The sequence below is a fragment of the Alligator mississippiensis genome, chromosome 10 (assembly GCF_030867095.1).
Source record: "Alligator mississippiensis isolate rAllMis1 chromosome 10, rAllMis1, whole genome shotgun sequence".
Classification (NCBI taxonomy): Eukaryota; Metazoa; Chordata; order Crocodylia; family Alligatoridae; genus Alligator; species Alligator mississippiensis.
In genome coordinates this window covers 66,274,073-66,294,457 of record NC_081833.1, presented here as the reverse complement: position 1 = coordinate 66,294,457, position 20,385 = coordinate 66,274,073, and positions in this window count along the sequence as shown.

Genomic DNA, 20,385 nt, shown 5'->3' with positions numbered 1-20,385 from the left:
GAGCTTCCTTCTGTCCTACTTCTTTGTTTCATAAACCAAATGATTCAGGAGAAAAGGAAAGGAACCATATTGTATCACATACCACTCTATTGGGAAGCTATAGGGGTTGCTTTTGTATGTCTGTTAGACCAGGAACCATGGCTTGGGAAAGGAGGTGTTAGTGCATAGGACACCCAAACACTGAGTCTGCTTCCAGTGCTCAATCCTCAGAAGACAGTGGCCAGCCCCATCTCTGATAAAATACAATGGGCTCCAATTTCATTTCTTGAAAAAACAGATGGTGTTAAGGTCATTGCAACTTCTTCCCATCTTTCTTATCCACAACACTGAACAATTGGATAGCTGCATTTCCCTTGCCTCTCCTTTAATTTTTCAAAGCACTGCCAGAGGCAGGAGGCAAGCATAATGTTGACGGATGTCCTAATTTGGTATGGCAGACCCTACATTCCTAATGAGAAATTACTAATAGTCAGATTCAGAAGGTAGTCAGCATTACTAGATTAATTTATGATGGAGCACAACTAATCATATTTAGTTTCCTGCTAAATAAGTAAGTATGTTTATTGCTTGGAGATACCCAGTGGTATAGACCTATCTTTAATAAAGTGTGTTATTTTCCTCTGATACAAATTGTTGCCTCTGATACTCTGATACTTAATAGTTTCAAAACTATTATGATATCCACATAGGAATAAAAAGCTTCTCTAATCTGGATTCTTCCATAGAATCTGTAATGTTAAATGTAGAGCTGGGTGAATTTTATTTTTAGAAGAAACATTTGTTTTTCACCAAAAAAAAAAAAAATGCAGATTTGGTGACAGAAACAATTTGTGAACTAACATCAGTTGCACTGAGTTGTTCATCTCTGAAAAAAAATGTAAAAGCCAAAAAAGTCAGAACGTTTGACTTCAGTATTTTCAAAAGTAAACATTTCAATGTTTTTATCTGAAATCACATTTATTTCAGGATTTCCCTCAAGGTTAGATAAAACTAAAAGTTTGAAGCAGCAATGTTTCAACAAAAAAAAAAAGCATTTGACTCAAAACAATTTGTTACTGTCTTCTTTGTTCTCTTTGACAACGTTTTTTTTTTTTTTTTTAATTACTTTGGTTGACTGGAATTTTCCCCAACAAGAACTACCAGCAAAGTAGAAATAGTTGGGGATTTTTTTTAGATTTACTTATTTTTTTTCCAGCTCCAGTTAGAAGTTCTCATTAATACCCTGAAGATTTCTTTGTGTGCTCTCCCAGAGAACTGCAGCTGTAGTAGGCACCAAATACCTTACAGTAAAGTTAAAACATAAAAATATTAGCATTAACACAACTAAGCTGAAAGGTAGAACATATACATGGTACAAAGAACCTGCATGAGAGCTGATGAAGAGATGCCTAGAAGCACTGGGAGCTATCATCCCTCCTTAAATACCTAATTATGTGCCGAATCCTTTACACAGGCTAATGCAAAGGTACAGCCCCTCAGATCTGCCTCCACTGAGATATTTACCATTTAAGCTACAGAGAAGGAATAGTAAGTCCCCATATTTTGCAAAGTAGGAGCTGTCCTTGAGGCATTGATATCCCAATCACTTAGGCAAGTACCAATTTTTGTGTTGGGCATACAAAGAGAAAAAAAAAAAGCTCCAACTGAAACTGGTTCAACTAAAGGAGTTGAACTAATTTTCATAACTGTTCCTGTCTTTGGAATGCAATTAAGTGAAGTAAAGCCATATTACTGGCTTGTCTCTTGGGTTTTGTTGCTGTGCTTGAGGGGACTGTCATACCAGCAAGATGATAGGATATCATCTCAGCTCGGAGAAGAACAATGTTTTTCTCTCCTCTACACTGCACTCAGAGGGGTACGAGAGCAGTGGAAACTCTAATCACTGTGGTTGTGCTTAGTGCAGAACACACTGAGTCCCTTGTTTTTCAATCTTAAAGGTGGCTTAATAATTTGAGAACAGAGTCTTATTAATGTAAATGAAGCTCTAATAGTGTATTGCATGAAATTCTTTTTATTACTTCATTTCTTTGGAAAATAGCCTACAAAGTGGATTAATCCACTGCACTATATTTTCTGTAGGCATCAAACCAAAGTGACTTTTAAAACAGATTGCCGAGTAAACTTTAAATGAAAGCAGCCAATAGAGATACTTCTCCTGTAAAAAAATGTGTTTCATATGTAGTTAATTTCACACTTATTTGCACTGGAAAATTAAATTTTTACTTATCAACATACCACAGAAATACATGGGGAAACTCTATTCCGATGTTCCGTGCAGACTTTTTTTGTGTGTGACTGCTTTAGGCGAAGTGTATTAAAATTAATTGATAATTAGGAAACTGACATCATAATCCCAGCAATATTACCTATTATTCCAACTAATGTCCATCACTGGTCTTCTTCATCAAGAATAGGCTGATCATGGGATTTAGAATAGTCCCAGGTGCCTAATTCACTTACGTACTGTTAAACATGTTACCTTAGGTCTGTGTTTCTGAAATACCTAAAATATCTTTTGCTTGCATCCCAGTTCAGAAAGACTAAAGGACGAAGCCCTTGGAGACAGTTTCTGTAAGTTGATACGCAATCCACCTGGAATGAGAAAAGAAAAAAAAAAATCAGACTGTTTAGCGAGATAAAGAAAAGAAAATTGAATTATCTCTCATTTAAAACAAAATGTTCAGTACTATCTTGAGGAAGAGTTTAAGAGGCTATAATGAAACTTGCTTTGTTTTCAGCTAGCTTTGAAATCAAGAGACACTCCTGATAATTTTGTTTTTAAATTTGAAATGTGTTTGGAATTCTAAATGTTATCAACAGCAATGTTTTCCTACTTGCTGTTTTCAAGTCCTTCTCATAAAACATGTCTGATATTTAATAAATTATAAATGAATTTTCTCTGGCATAACTTGAGGTTCACACTGCAGATCAATTAAGTTTAAACACTGCTGGCAATGATGCAAATTTGATTAATTTTTAACTGCCCATCAACATCAGCTTGTGTATTCTCTTTTTCTAAATATGGTGGGATTTAAAGTTGACACTTGGCTCAATAGTTTTGCTTTATTGTCCTAAATGCTGTATTGGTTTCAGGCCACAATAAGAGTGTAATTATTGCAAATTCTTGGGGGATTGCAGCACAATACAACAGGCAGATGCTATTCCAGGAACACTTCTACATTTGAGTGTCCGGGTATAAAAATAAATACAATGTACATGTGTTGGTGATCTGGCTTGTCTGGTATATTTCCTGGGCATGGGCTCAAAAAATGGTATTTCACAGTCCAGTTGCCTGAAGTCCCCATAGGACCAGTGCTGACTGGCCAGACACTGTGGTGGTCACATGTTTTCCTAAAGCTCCTGCTTTGGGATGGGGGCGGGGGTTGTCCATCTGGGGGTGGGAGTGTCTGGATGCTGAAAATAGCCTGGTCACAGTGTGTGTGTGTGTGTGTGTGTGTGTGTGTGTGTGCGCGTGCGCATGTGCGCACACACATGTGGAGGTGAGTGGCTGGGTTTTCCCAGTCCAAGGGCTAAATTTGAAATGTATACATACATGTGGTAGACCAGGCTAACCCATTCCTAATTTAACTTAGTTCACCTTTGCAAGTGAACTAATTTAGATCAGGCCAACCATTTTTTGCCCAGTCTACTCTCCCCAAACTTCTGTACAGATCAGCACTTTAATCAACTTAACCCTAGTTAGATTGATGTAAATATAACATCTGCCTGTCTCCTTAATATATGTTTGACATCACATCCGTGCAGACATTCACACCAATATTGTAACCTCAACCACAGTTTATAAACTATACACAGTTGGATTTGACAGATCTTCGCACAAACTCAATATTCTGTTTTCTATGTGGATCACTTTCCTTTCACTTAGAATTTCTATAACCCTATGATTAAGACAAGAATAGAAAGGCAGGGCTTGTGGCCTGTATGAATTAAGAGCAAAGAGAATGAGAAAATTATTTCTCTATGCTATATAACAATTTGCTGATCAGATTGTGTGATAACAGACCGCCTTTTATCCTAGTACAGAGCATACAGTAACAGCACACAGATTGTAATTTTAATTAAACCCAATAACAAAACTGGAAGGTGTTAATTGAACTATTTTAAAAGATCAGGTAAAATGGGCTAGACAGTCAGCCACAGGATAGCATGGAGTTCCATGTTGTCAGCCTACCACTACAAGACAAGGCAAGACATACTGGGCATGTCTATACATAACCCTATAGTGCCTTTGTTACTGAGCCATCATTTAGTATTTCCTTTTGGAAGTACTAAATGATGACACAGTAACAGCCCGTATTGAACCATGCGAGTGGCACATGGTTATTTTTAGCTGCTACATCGCTGTAGTGACGCGATATATTGAGGAGGTGTGTTGCTATGGCAACATAACTGTGGCATCATGGTTTTTGCCTGCAGACACTAAATCGGTGTAGCACATTGCTATGTAGCACATATGCTGTGTAGCATCACGTGTAGACGCATCCTCTGTGTTGTATTTCAGTGGTACAAAGTCCTCACACATCTCCTCATTGTGGACTTTAGTCTCATTACTATTTTCTGGTAGAACAGAGAAAATAATGAAATAATGTGGATGAACACCATAAATGGCAACATTTAAGCTGGATAAAGATGCCCTGGCTCTGACTTAGCCTGGTTAAGAAAAAGGAAAGTATTAGATGAAAGAAAATAAAGCAATGTCTGCCCCATTTAAAGAGCTTTTAGATTCAGTGGGTGCATCTGCACATGCATTTTATCCAGCCTACATTTACTGTGCAGTAAGCTACTATACAGTGGACACATCTACACATTGCCTTAGGGTGACATAGTGATCACATGCGTCTACACGTGATTGCCAGCTATGTTGCCATAGCAGTGCACTTCCTGGCTTTAGCATGCTACTACAGTAACATAGCTAGTGAATCTAAGCGTATGCCACCTATATGCCACAGTATGGGTGGCTACTGTGCCATGTTTTAGTACTTCCACATACCAAGTACTAAAACATGGCGCAGTTACAATGTCACCATATGGCAACGTGTATACACATCCAGTAAGGGGTTTTGGGTGGGTATCTACACATGCAGGGATTAGGAAACAGATTTTCTCCCAGTTCCCTGCAATGTGCCCCTGCCACCACTGGGGGGGGGAGATCCAGGCTCCGCCTAAGCCAGAGGTGGGCAAAATGCGGCCCGTGGACTAGATGCGGCCCACTAGGCCATCCTATCTGGCCCATAGGGCCCCTAAAAAAATTTAGAAAATTAATATTTATCTGCCCCTGTCATGCAGCCCTCAATGGCTTGCCAAACTCAGTAAGCAGCCCTCTACCCAAAATAATTGCCCGCCCCTGCTCTAGGTGCTAGCACAGGGGCTGGCAGGGAGCACTGAGCCAGGAGACAGCTATCTTCTGGCCCTGGGGGCCTGCTTGCTGCTGGGGCAGGGACAATGTCTCCTTGCCCTGGAAGCAGGGAGCTTCTGGCCCTGGCTCCACAATCAGGGACATGGGGCTTAGAAACACCTGCAGGAGAGGGACAGATTCCAGCCCCCTGCCTTGATCCACTGGTGGGCAGCTAGCAGCTAGCTCTCTGCTAGCTGCCCCACCAGTGGATCAGGGCAGGGGACTGGGACCTGCTCCACCCCCACAGTCCTTTCAAAGCCTTGTGCTTCAATCACCCAATCAGGGAATGGGGATGGGACCTGCCTCTGACCACAACAGTTCCCAGCCAGCCCTGGGCTACACTAGAAAGTCTACCTGTGCAGCTCAGAACTGGCTGGGGACTGCCCAAAACAGGACAGTCCCCAGCCACCTCAAGGCAGCACATGCTTCCCCACATAGCCTGGGGCTGCCTAGGAACTGTTCTGGTCAGGGAACAGGTCCCAGTCAGCTCCAGGCTGGGCAGGGAACTATCCCCATGCAATTCCAATCATAGAGTGGGGGCTGGGGAGCTGGTTCTCCACCAAGTTCTGTGAGCACAGAGCTGGGAGGGAAACAGGCTGGGGAACTTGTTCCTCCTCCAGCTCCAAGCTCACAGAGTTGGGCAGAGAACAAGATCCCCAGCCCCTGCCTACAGGGAACTCCCAGTGCCAGCTCTGTGACAGTGGAGCTGCTGCTGAGAGATGCTTCTTGCAGCCTGAGCCCCATGGGGCTCAGGTTGGGAGATAAGGGTCTTCCAGCCCAAGCCCTATAGCTGCAGGGCTCAAGCTGGGAGATAAGCATCTCTCAGCAGTGGCCCCATGGTGGCAGAGCTGCTGCTGGGAGATTAGGGTCTTCCAGACCCCCACTTCCCAATTGCAATGCTGGAGCAGGGACTGGGACATCTCCTAGACCCCACTCTGTGATTGCAGTCTGGGAGCAGTGGTCTTGGAGCTCCCTGCTGCCAGGGCAAAGGGACATTGTCCCCACCTGGGCTCCTGTGGTCCACCCTGATGGCAGGTAGCTCTTGGGGACAGGGAGCTATCTCCTGCCCCCTCATGAATGGTTGTCTGGGAGCAGATTTGGCTTATGGCCAGTCATCTACACAACTGCTACAGTGTTGTTCCTAATGCCAAGTAAATTTGCTACTTGCGTTTGCAGGTAATGAATGTACTCAGGATTAGGGAGATTTACTGTGAAGTAAGCATGTGCACATGTAGACCTATGTGCTTACTTCATAGTAAACTATGCTAATTCGCCATTAAGCATCTTGTGTAGACGCACCCAGTTTTCACCAAAAAAGTTAATGGCTTCAGGGACCCAGGAAACTCGGACTGCAACTTCAGTGGCTTGCCAGACTCCAATTTCAGTGGCTTGTTTCACCACTTTTTCCCCTCAGATGTCACCTTCTTCAACAAGTGTTAAGAATGGGATTTCTCTCAGTGTCTTCTGCAAGGATCTATGTGTGCACCTAGTTGGCTGCTCACCTTACCCAGTCACAGTTGGAGCTGTTTTCTCCTCCAGCTCTCCAACCAAGATAAGAGACAGCATTTTTGACAATTTTTTGTTAGACCAGTCTTGGGAGCACGTAATAATTGTTGGAGGTAGATTTCTAATCTTATCTACTGCTGATAACTAAGGAGAGAGGAAATATAAAGAGGATCTAGCAGAGGTTCTTTACAGCAAAGGATTCTTTGTTTCATTATAAGAGTAGACAGCAACCCACATAAACCAATGGGGAGCTGACATCTGGGAACCAGCTAGGAGAAGTTGGCTGAATTATTCTTCCTGTTGTATGTTTTCTTACACTTTAAAGATTTCTTTTGTGTTTAACTGAAACATTTTTGGTGGCTCTCACTAAAACTGCCTCAGTTAAATAGAATCTCATAAAACAGAAATCTAGCCTGGAGGAGTTGCTCACAAAGTAAAAAGCTCAACAGATCTAAACAATCCAGATGAAAGATACCATAGGCATATAGTTATGTTGGCCAACCATATACCGGTAAGAAATGCACTGCCCACAGGATATGTAATTTCTACTCATTAGTGATACCTTTCTTACTTTACTACTCATGAGTGGCAGTGATATGGTAATTATGAAAAGTAATCAATAACAAGTAACTAATATAACCACAATGTGGTTCATTAGACATTTGTTTTTACAGCAGCAGCTTTGTTATATAATTTAAATGACTTCTGTTTTTTTCAACAAATGGATCAGATCATGGCTCTCAATGTCAACCTGTCAGATTATTTAAAATATTAAATGAATTAAATTGCACAAAAAGGCTAAGAAAAGGCCTGGTGGACTGGAAATCATTTATCTAAGAGCGGAAACTGATCTCTGTTACCATGAGTCATTCATACTTCACTCTTTATCCATCTCAAGGTTGTTCTGAGGCTTAATCACCGTCTTCAAATACTGATAAATCAGCAGGTGTAGGGTACTTTTTAAATGGAAAAAATAATAAGTAAAACAAAACAAGTAAATGGTGATGTAACAATATTAGTATTAGACAAATGAAAATGTTTATGATCAATCATAGAGATGTCTCATCATAAATGTTAGCTTCACATCTCATAATATTTACTAAAATTTCTTTCATCACTGTGTAAAATAGCCATTATTTCTGTTTGTCCATAGTAGGCCAGATAGGGAGGAACCTTACACTTTGATTTTTTTTTTTTTCTGGGAAAAAATCATTTAATGTTATTTGTATTTACATTTACTAGACTTTAAATAGAATTACTCCAGAGATCAATTGACACTATATCTACATCAACTATAATATTTCATGCTCAATCTTTTTATTGTTTTAAACTTGTGTTTAATAACCACAATTTAGTTAGTATGGTTTAGAATCTCCATGTCCCACTTATCCATTCCATAACCTTCCCCCCAAAAATCTCTGCATAAGTATACCACTTATAATTGTAGAGCTGTAGGGAAAATTTTTATTAGCACCTTTATTATAAACTACCTACGAGGCAAAAACTAGCAAGGCCTATCCTCACCTCCTGCTATCTGTCCTCCCAACTTTCCTTCCCACTTGTCAGGACATCCTCTAGTTCCAGACATTGTGAGGAAAGGAAACCCAGCTCAGGTCTGAGGCAGAAGCTTTTCATCTGCAAATTACTGCAAAACTACCAGTGCCTCAGTAGTCCCCCCTTGGGGCATAGACAGAAGCACAACCCTGCTGTAACTGAGAATGCTTTGCAGGAAGCGTTCTGAGCTATAAGGATCCCACAGACCAAACAGAAGTTCACCATTTGTTCCAGGAAGGAGGGGAATCTACCTGCTTGCTGCAGCCCGCAGCTGGTTTCCCCTAGCAAGAGTCCCTTTTCCCTGCCAGCCCCAGCTGCTTTTAGAATGGGAGGGGAGAAATGGAGAAGAGGGAGCTCATTCTAGGGGTTCCCCAGCTGGCACTGGAGGATGGGGTGGATGAACTGGAGTCCCACCACCTCAGGGTGGCTCCAATACACCCACCCTACCCTCCAGCAGGGGCTAGAAAACCCCAGACCATACTCCTTGTGCTCCCTTTCTCCCCTCCCATTCTGAAAACAGTGCTGGGGGGCAGCACAGACACAAGTTACAGAAGACGCTCTGTTTTGAAACGTCTTCATCTGAACCCTTGTGCGATGATAAATGTCATTTATACGCTTGTGTTTGATGACAGCAATAGACCACTTTCTGTGGCCATTTCAAGTGAAAAGTGTCACTTCTGCCTACGCCCTTGAAGGTATAGATGATATTACCAAAGCACAAGTGCTAGCATTAGCTTACTGGCATTTATACAAAAGTTTAAATGAACACCTGATTAAAGATAATTTGTGATTATTTTTCCCCTACCTCCCTCTCACTTTCAGAGTTGGGAGAAGCCTATAAAACATGTGAGCAACCATAATTAGGTATGCCAAACTGTAACATATTATTCCAACAGAGGCATCTGGCTCTTTGGCAAGCACTGCAGTTAATGCTCTGAAAGCTTTGAAAACAGGGAGTGTCAAAAACAATCTGAGGCAAATCATTTAAGACTTTTCTTATTTTTGATTTTGGAAACCATCTCCATGCTTGATAGGCAATAAGTTTGGCATTTATTGTACAGCTCAGGCTGCTGAAAACCTGTGTTTCTTTGGAAGTGGAAGATGACATTCAGAAAGGTTTCTATTATTCCAGTAAGACATAATAGCGCATGCACTAGTGAGCTATTGATCAAACCCTGAGGCATTTTGTGACATCCTCAGAAGGGTACCAACTGCTTACTAATACACACATTGCTGTGCTTTACTGCTTTTAGGTTACAGACAGAAGTTACACATAAATCAGTTTAACTGATCAGAAACTGGTTTAAGATAAACCTGGTTCAATGTAGTATCAGACTTAACTGATTTGGGGCAAACTGGTTTATGAAACTTCTGTCCCAGACCCCTTCCTGGTTCAAGTTAAATCAGTCTCCCAGTATTCCAGCATGCTTTGCAGCCTTGGGCTGTGCTGTGCTGTCTGCTCCAGAGAGCAGTGCTGGACCCATCACCCTGCTTCCTAGCTGGAGCAGTGAGGGCTGGCTGACAAGGGGGGGGGCAAGCCCGGCTGGGGATGCAGCCCAGTCTACGGGGGGGGGGGGAACTGCCCCCCCAAGGCAAACCCTGGCTGTGGTCTGGGTTCAGGAAGGGGGAGGGCGTTAAACACCACTTCCCCTGCTCAAACTTACTGCTGGCTGCAACCTTGGACTACAAATCCCAGAGGCACCTGGAAGCAGCAAGAGGAGGTGATGAGCAACCCTGCAGACTCCTGCTGCTGTGACTGTGGACTGCAAATCCCAGAGACCTCAGGAGCAGCAGGAAGAAGAAGTAAACACACAGCCAGAGAGCCATACTCTAGCACCCCCCGACTTCTGGCCTTAGCCACTGCAGGCATGTGGCTGCATTTCCTGAATCAAAAATATCTGTTCACTTCTGTTCCAATTTAATCTGTGCAGTTTAGACTAACCATAAAGACTGAATCGATTCAGCCTCAAGCTGTTTGACTGTCTGTACCTAGGCTTAGAGTTTGTCTCATTAATTTGTCATTTGTAAGGTTGTTTGACATATTCTTCTGCCATAAACGTAGGTCCTGTTTAAAAGTGAAAGGGAACATAATGGGGGTGAAGGAGGAATCCTTTGGTACACCTCTCAGTTTGAGCATATTTATCATTCTTCATTTTCTTCCAACCTTCTCCCTCTCTCTGTCTGTCTACTTAAGTTTCCTGACGCTACTTAGATTCTTGCATCTACCCTTCCTTTTCCATGGGGACACAGGACTTTATGGCCCAGCAACAATTTTGTTTCTTTCTTTTATGACACATATTATCTGTGTTGGAGTGCTCAATGAGTCCCAGTTCAGCTTGTACACTGAAAGTGGAATAAATACATTTCAAAAGGCTACAAGCTGTTTTATATTATGAAGAGAAGACAGAAACATTTGCAGATTTTTTTATTCTTCTCTGTTGTCCTGCACTCTGCCTCCCCACCTCCTACAACTATGCCCCCCTGTAAATTGTTTGTATGACAGTGGTACTGATAGCTCCTGATTGGGATCGGGGGCTCACTGTGTTAAACACTGATCATTAGACCTGGCTGAGAATTTTTCAACAAAATATTTGAAAAACAATGAGAAGCAGCCAGTTAGATGTTTATTAATTAAGATCTTTGCCTTCAATTAATTGGAAATGCAAAAATGGACTAACAGAAAAAAGAAAACTGGCATTAAAATCTGGCAACAAATATCCATTTGAAACAAAAACTTTACGTTTTTACTCAACTAATCCCCACTCAGATGAGCACAATAAAAACTATGAAATAAACATATCCACTTCTCAGTCCTACAGGGACCTGGTTCCAGTAAAGGTAGAGATTCCTGTCATGAGGTTTAAACTCCCAGAATGCTCTCCAAATTTTATTGGTTTATTTATTTGCATTAAGGAACATGCTGTCCTGGGTCACAAATATCTCACATATAGTTTAATTATATATAAAAAGTCAGGCTAAACGTCATATAATCTAAGGCAATAAAAAAGAAAATAAAGAAAACAATTGCATGCTGCATATAATCTCTACTAATCCTAAGTAAGAGCAATAAGGAAACTAAGACCTGCAGAGTCCTGGAAATAAAATGACTACACAAACTGCAGGGAAGCAATTTGTGTGAAAAAGTACAATCCATTTGCATAGGCTTTATACTAATACATTACACTACACAAATGACACTGTGGCATTAATAACAATAAAGAGTACAATAAAACTTAACATCTTTCTTTTTTCTTCCTATTTTAAACTATTCTCTCTCCACAGTTTCCTAGCCTGAATAGAAGACAATTGTTGGTGGATAGTTTTAGTATATTTTAATCATTATTTATTTTAATTATTAAACATTTACACTATGGTAGCAGCCAAAATCCCCAACTCAAAAAGATTAAGATCCATTGCTCCCCGCAAAAAGATGAAAATACATCACTTATAGATCTTTTAGTTATGACTGGATTCATAGCTATATTTAAAAAAAAAAAAAGATGTTAAAGATGAAAAATCAAATTTAAAAAAAGGAATGGATACCACTAATTTTTAGTATAATATTTTGTAAAACTTGAGCAGTATGCTTCATAAGAATAGCAGTAAAAGTCAGAAGACAGCAACTAGGGAGATTAATTTTGTTGTGCTTCATTAGTTAGCATCAGCAAGAAACTGTCTTGTCTTCAGAGCCACAACTGGGCACTTACATGCCCCACAAACTGCAGCATGGGGCCTGGCAATGTAGCTACAGATAATTTTTGCCACTGTCACCTTACCCATCCAGGTCAATGCCCATAGCTGGTGCCCTGGCTGCTCCTATTCTGTTATGCTGCTGTCTTTAGGCATGGTGGAACATTGCTGACTGAAGTCAAAGATTGAAAATTTTCACTACTTCCCATTTGCCAACTGGCCTTAATGGCCAGAGTTTGCTGCTTCCTCGACAAAAAAAAAACCCAAAAGAAAACATTTAAAAAATACACTGCCAGTGATAATTTTTGGTGATAAATTGGCCTGGAATGCAGCTCGATAAAGTTGTACTCTGCTTTCCATTTAAAGGGGAGCTAATCAGATCTAAGAAAGTAACTTGCACATGCAGTAAATTGAAATGCTGAAATTTTAGGTACCTCTACAATTGAAAAGCCTCCAGTTAGGTGGCACCTTAAACAGTGGTTTGAGGTAACAGCATTTTTGATGTTCCAAGATGATCAGCCAAAAACAGACATACTCCATTTTTCTTTTAACAATCTTGTCCTATGTAAAGTTTCTAGGGAAGGCAGATTATGGATTGTAGATTATAGGGAAATGGGGAACCCAAAACTTCTGTTATTGAGAAGTTTGTACATGACAAAGAATAGACATTATACTGTCCATCACTGTTTAGCTGGTACTATGAATATTATGCCATAACACCTAGACATATCACCTGGTACAGATATTTAAAAAGCCTGAGCCTGAATTGATTCAGACTTTGCAGTTTAATCTAACCTGCAAAGACTGAATTGTAGATTGAACTGAGAAGCAAGTGAATAGACTTTGATTTTTGATTCCAGAAATGCAGCCACATGACTGGAGTGGCTCAGGCTAGAAGCCGGGGGGGGGGGGGGTGCTAAAGCAAGCCCTCCTTTCCCTTTGGCAGTGGCTGGAAGGCTGGAGGGAAACTGAGCTGGGAAGGTGGGGGGAGGGAATGTGGCCAGGCCCCGGTAGCCTGCACAGTATGATTGGGGAGGGGTTAAACCCTGACCCTAGCCTGCAGTGACCCCAGCCAGGGTATACCTGGAAGGGGGAAGCAGCCCTTGCCAGATTTTTCCCTGAGTGGTGGGGGGCATGGCCAGATGGTAACCCAGACAGTGCCTTGGGGGGAGGGGTGGGGAAGGGGAATTAAATGCTTGAGCGACAAGCAGGGAAGAAAAGCCAGGCAGATCCCAGCCAGTGGGAGAGAGGAAGCAGGGGGGTTTAAAACCTCTCCCTCCCCACCTCCCTTTACCTGAGGCACAGCCCAGCCAACCATCTGGTCACATCCCCCACAGTTTGAGCAGCAAGCATGGGGGAAAAGCTGGGTAGACCCCAGATGGGGTCCCATGCTGGTGGAAGGAGGAATTAAACCCCACTTCTCTGCCTCACCCTGCCCGCCCCAGCCAGGGTGTAGCCATGCCCCCTGCTCACCACTGGAACAGAGAATGGGGTAGCGGGGGCGGGGGGAGCAGAAGGATCACAGCTGACCTAAACTGGGGTCTCATGGGAAACAAAGGGAGTTTAAACCCCCTCCCTTCCCTCCACCTGAGTCTGATGACCCATGCCCCCACCCCCTCTACTCCAGCAGGAAAAAGTCTAGCAGGAGCTGCTCTGCCCTCACCAGGCAGACCAGTTTGCATCCCCAGCTGGTTTCCCCAACCCACCCCCTTGTCAGCCAGCCCCCACTGCTCAGCTAGAGAATAGAGGGTAAGGGCCATCCCTGCTATGCTCAAGCAGACAGCACTGCCCAGGCCAGGGCTGAAAAGCATCCTGGGATGTTGGGGGACTGAGAGTTAACTTGAACCAGGAAGGGGTCTGTGACAAATCTTGCATAAACCAGTTTGACCTAAATCAGTTAAGTCTGATACTACGTTCAACCAGATTTATCTTCAATCAGTTTCAGCCAGTTTGAAACTGGTTTTTGTGCACTGAACTTCTTTCCCGTTACAGGTTTAAGCCACTTTCTGATCACTTAAACTAGTTTATGCGTAACTTCTGTCCCTAGCCTTAAAATCATAGCCTTTGGAAACAATATGGTAGTTCTTACTAAATTCATTGGGTGAAACAAGTGACAATTTCTAGAGTCTTTAAACAGCCTTCAGCCAATGATACACCTGGGTCTTTCTGAATACCTGTGGTATTTGAATACTTGGAAGAAACGATGATATTTGGGAAAATAAAATACATTGATCAGACAGCTTTTAACATGAACAGCTCAGCCTCTGGAGTTCTCCAAACTAAAGGTTTGTGTGACAGCCACTTGTCAAATCATGAACAATAATGATTTATACTCCCAACAACTGTTCACTGTTTTGTGATCTAATTTCTTGGTACTGGATTGTAAATGAATATGCAAATAATCACAACGATGAAAATTTTTAAAAATGGAGGGAGACAAGAATAATAGTATTGAAAGCCCTGCTTGAGTGGGTTATATCCAGTCCTTCTATGGTACTAAGCCATCTCTCCTTTTTCATACTGTTCAGTGTGGCAGCCAGCTGTTCTGTAGTTCTCTTTACAGTTGCAGGGTCATTGCATTGCTTGATGATGTTAAAGAGCTGTTTGTACTGCTCGTCCTAGCATGGCCCATAATGGCTTATATAGCCTCTAGGTAGACAGAGTTTGGCTATTTCAATTAGTCAGTATGCAAATATATTGTAGCCTTGATCAGTGTTGGCTTCTGATGAATCCTCTAATTGGTTTGCTCTCTTATTGATCAGCCTTTGATATTTCTGCCAATCTGCTTTCCAAAAGTTCCATCTTGGAGCTGGTCTGGCTAGTGGGAGCTAAAATATCATCTTGTCAATGCTGATAAGTGAGGTCTGTGCTGAATTGATGGAAACTTGTCAAGTATTTTTCTTATTGGTATTTCACTCGAGTCACCCTTCCACCAGCAAAGATCTAGGTTTGTCTGAATGTTCCAACGTCCTGAGTGGAAGATACGTGGCTCTTCCAGGTCATATACAAGGGTTGTATCATTCAGGCTTGCCAAGAGACAAAGATCATCTTTGTTGCTATTGTTAACAGAGTATCCTGAGTCTTAATATTGGCAGTTGAAGTCACCAGCATATAACGTTGTCTGATCGTAAATAGGTAGGGCTGCGATTGACAACACAGCAGAGGGTAGCTTGTATATACTGACAATGATTATGTCATTGACCTGGACAGTGCACCATCCTATTGCACTCTGGGAGCTGTTATGTCCTTTGGTAGTGTATGACAGGTCAATTCTGATGAAGGTAGCAAGGACATGGATCCTGCTGGCTACAGAATGACATGGGAAAGGCCACAACTAGAAGAATGACATGCACTTAAGTATAAGAGTGCAGAGACCTGGATCTTTGTGTCTTTCCAGAGGGCATGATGAATAAAGACACACCAATGCGATTTCCCAAAGGAGGCACTTGCACACTAGATCCTATGCTGGATTTCCTCACCAATCTTCATACTCTGAGAGGCACGGCTACTAAGGTTGGGGAAGTGCTTGACTACCTCCAGGATCTTTCCCTCAATGGTAGTTTGTGAATGGGGATTCACATTCATGGCTCAGGGCAGGCTGATAGAGTACTTTAGTCTTCTTGATGTTCAGAGAAAGGCCCACAGTTCGGTAGGCTTCTCTGAAAAGATCCAGTATGGTTCTGGAGGTTTTCCTCAGTGTGAAAGACAGTGCAGTCAGAATATCAAAGCCAAGGATGGTTGTTTTGTGTTCTTTGGTCTTTGAGCAAAAACATCTCAGATTGAAGAACCCTCCATCCATTTGATCTTCAATATAAATTCCAGAAGGAACGTGGTCCTTAATGAGAATCAAAATACCTGTTAAAAAAACTGTAGAATGGAACTGAGGTGATGACACATCCTTGCTTGATTCCAGTTTGGATGACCAATGGTTCAGTCTCTGACCTGTTACATAGAACGGCCACAGTCATCTGGCCATGAGAAGCCCCAGGACGTTGATGTCCATCCAAATCTGTCCAATACTCTCCACAAGGCTTTGCAAGTGATGGAATCAAAGGTCTTAGTGAGGTCTATGGAAGGCTATATACAGGAACTAACATTATTCCTCACACTTTTCTTGGACCTGGCAGGCAATAAAGATCATGTCAGTTGATGGTCTGAAACCACAGTGAGATTCCAGCAGGACTTCCTTGGCAAGAGGTAGACGATGGTTTAGGAGAACGTGGGAGAGGATTTTTCCTGCTGTGGAGAGGAGGATAATACCTCAATAATTCTCCACACACAGACTTGTCTTCTTTCTTGAAGATAGTCATAATGTTGTCATTCCTCAGGTCCCCATGGACTTCTTCACTGTTCTAAATTCATTGCATAAATGTATGGAGTCTCTGTCTCAGTATCAGTTCCTTGTCACCAGCTTTGTAGGTTTTAGCAGGCATAACATCTGGTCCAGTAGTCTTGTTGCTCTTGGTTTCCTTGATGGCACACCAGACGTCTTCTAGGGTAGGAGGGTTGGTGAGGGATCTGCTTTCAAGGCCTGGGGGATGGACTTGGTGGTATTGCTACAGTCAACTCACAGTTTTGGAGTGCCTCAAAGTGCTCTTTCCATCTAACTTGGATAGATTAATTGACTTTGAGGCACATCAAGCCATCTTGTGATCACAGGAAAGTAGGGCCATGGGAAGTTGCATTGTAGATTAATTTTGTTGGCTGGAATGAGCTGTGCATGTTATGTTTGTCAGCATAGAACTGGATATCCTTGGCTTTATTTTGCCACCACTGATTTTTGATTTCTGGGATCCTCCTTTGAGCCTTGGAGGATCAGTTCCTTCTGCTGAGTTGCGGTGCCATCTTGCCAAGCAGAGTGAGCCCTTCTCTTCTGGTCAAGGAGGGCTTGGATCATGGCATCACTCTCATCGAACCATTCTTGGTGTTCACAGGTAAGATAAGCAAGAGATTCAGCACAGGCCATATAGACAGTGGTTTTAAATCCCCTCCACAGTTCCTTAATTTTGCCTTCATTTGTGAATAGAGAGCTTTTCATGGAGACATTGTTGGAGATCCTTACAGGCCTTGGGGTCTTGAAGAGATTTGGTGTTGAGACTCCTTCACATTGCTTTTGGCTATTTTCAGACTTTTAGAGCAAGCCGGGTGTTTATAATGGGTCTGACAAGACAGTGACCGGTTCAGAAGTCATTGTTTCCTCGCATAGCTCACATGGTACAAACATCCATTCAATCATCGGTTCCAACAAAAACCATAGCTAAGGAGGTGCCAGTGTTTAAGAGCAAGAATATCCCCATATGGTCTTGTATTTATCACTATGTCTGAAGATTGTGTTCATGATGACAAAACCATGCTTCATGCATTTGCTTAGGAGAAGGATGCCATTGGAAGTGGCTTTCCTTATTCCTTCCTTCTCAGTGGTGCCACTCCAGAGTTCCAGGTTACATCTAACTCTGCCACTGAAGACACTGAGGAGAATGATCGCATCTCCCTGTGGTATTAGTACACGATCAAGGTTGGAGTAGAATTGTTCTTTGACATCATCATCACCATCAAGTATTGGGGCTTATATACTGATGATGGTGGCATACGGGTTGTTGCTAAGCTTAAAACAGAGGGTCATGAGACATTTGTTAATACCCACAAGGAGCTTTGTAAATTAATTAAGCTGATTCTTGATGGCGAAGCTGAAGCCAGGAATATGTCTGTCCTGCACCAGTTCCCCCTTACAGAAGAAGGTGTAGCCTTCACCCTCTTCCCTCAGCTGACCCTTATCTGGTCATCTCGTCTCACTCACACCTGCAATGTTGATGTTGTATCTCACTAGTTTCCTGGATAATAGAAGTTCTTTTTTCTGGTTGTTTACTGTCTTGGTTGTCCATCAAGGTGCAAACATTTCACATTGCAAAAAATCACTGTCTTTTGATGCTTTCAGCTGCAGAGAGACTGATCCTGCTGGATGCAGTTATCCAGGAGCAGATAAGACAACCTAGGTTTAGGGCACATTTTCTAGCTCCATCCCTCTGCGCGGTGAGCAGAAGGAATCCTGAATAGGACCGCTCAATCATGGTAGCAGCTGCAGAATCGCACTCCTGCCCAGCCCAGATGCAAGATGAACATCAGGCTTCTGTTGCCTGCGTACCTGTGTACAGATTCATGGCTGGAGATTGCTGGATTCACTAGTCCTGTCTCCACCACCACTTTTCCATCATCATGTAATCCAATAGGGTATATATTTGAAGCAAATAGCTATTCTGCACAAACTCTCCACAGGATTAAACAGGCATCGTCTTTGCTGCAGGATCAGTTGTGGCAGGATGTGTCCTGGCACAGCTGATCAGCTTCATCTGCATTTACAGACATTGCCCTGAACCACTGTCCCACGGAGTTGGATGCCTGCCACTCCTGGGGGTTCTTGGGCTCAACCCTGCAGGACAATGGCTCCAGGTGCTACACCCTGACTCATGGGGTGGTCACAGCAACATTTTTGGGCACTTAGAACATGACAAGGGGATAGGATGGCTGTTTGCTTGCAATGTCTGCAGTCTGATCCTACCTCTCTTGCTCATGTGAATAGATTTGGTCAATTCTGATCTCAGTTTGCTTTAGATTTACACTTGGATTTTTAAGTAATCCACTTAAATAACAGAAAGAAGGGCTTCGGTTCTAGAGTGATGTGGGCTATTGAAATTCTAGAGGCAAACAGACTAGAGCTGTATTCATCTAATTGTGAGAAACATTTTGCTCAATACTACAACTCACGTGAGTCTGTAGTCTGCGATACCAGTGAGTGAAAAATACGTACTAACAGCATTTTAATTTATATACTACATATCAAATGCCACGCTTCTCAAAAACAAGAAAATATAGTGTGAACACAGTCCACACTCGTCCACAGAACTAATCATTATATAGCAAGCTTTGCTGCCTAGCCTGCAAAAATTTACATACATGCTTAACTTTATGCATTGTGAATAATCCCTTTGAAGTCAATGGGACTGCTCATAATATGTAGGGTTAAACATATACAGGATTGGGACCTTAATCTTCAATTCAGCATCTAATCTCATAGAAATAGAAAAAGAAACATTAAGTTACACAGGCACTCCTTGATGTCAGTGGAAGCCACTGATTTCAATTCTGGGCAGATTGGGCTCAGTAAGAATAATCAATGTATAGACCTATGCAGTGAGTATTAAAATATTTCCTTAGCAGGGGAAATATTAAAAAGATAGAAAAACTTGAAATAGCTCAAATCTACCTCTGCGTTTAGAAACCCTGGATATCACAGTGTGCAGCAGGCTGGGGTGAGGGGAAAGAAAAAAACAAGGAACATACATTGGGTTTGTAACAAAAGCAGAAGTAATTCTGGCCAGGGTATTCATCTCATGTTGCTCAAAAAACTGATACTGCCTCCACAGTCTCTTCTCAGGAGCATGTGCCTATATCTTTACAAAGCAAGCACAACTGCATTAGTATATAGTTGCCCTTCCTTTCTGGAGAAAAGAAAGTATGAAATCCTGGCCCCACTGAATGCAGTAGTTTTGCCTTTTGCTTCAAACGGGCCAGAATTTCACCCACAGGCCCTACTTTCTTCCCACTCGGTCTCTCAGTACTCTGCTGACAGGGAAGAAGCATTTTTATATATAATGTTAAAAAACTGCAAAATAGTTAAGATTGCTACCTGCGCAGTATACCTGAGTGAGGGTCACAAAAGCAAGGAAATGAAAAATGAAGCCATCTAATAGTCCACATTCTTTACTTACAGGTATGCATATCACCAGTTACAAAACTGCGGAAGAAGGGAGGTAACAAGCATCAGCCTTTGACAGAGGGGCACAAAAATAGCAGACAAAGCAGCAGTGGGCAGGCATGTCACTGCCATCGGCACTGGCAGCCTGTGCTGCCTCAGGCTCAGAACTGCCCTGCTACACTTCTGCATATCATGTAAAGAGATTCAGATTTGCCATGTTCTCCTTTCCTTTTTTCTTGAATATAAGGACCAAGCCATGTGATTATTTGATTCTATAGGTCTAATCACTAGGCTTAGTCTACAAAAGATTGAGGTCATTATGACGCTTGCTTATGGGGAGAAATTAGTGCAAATATTACATACATTTCTTTTAAACACAAGTGTTAGTATCCCAATTGTTCTTTAATATTCAAATAGCTACAGTGACACCTCCCTGTCCTCATTAAAAGTACCTGTAGAATGGTCT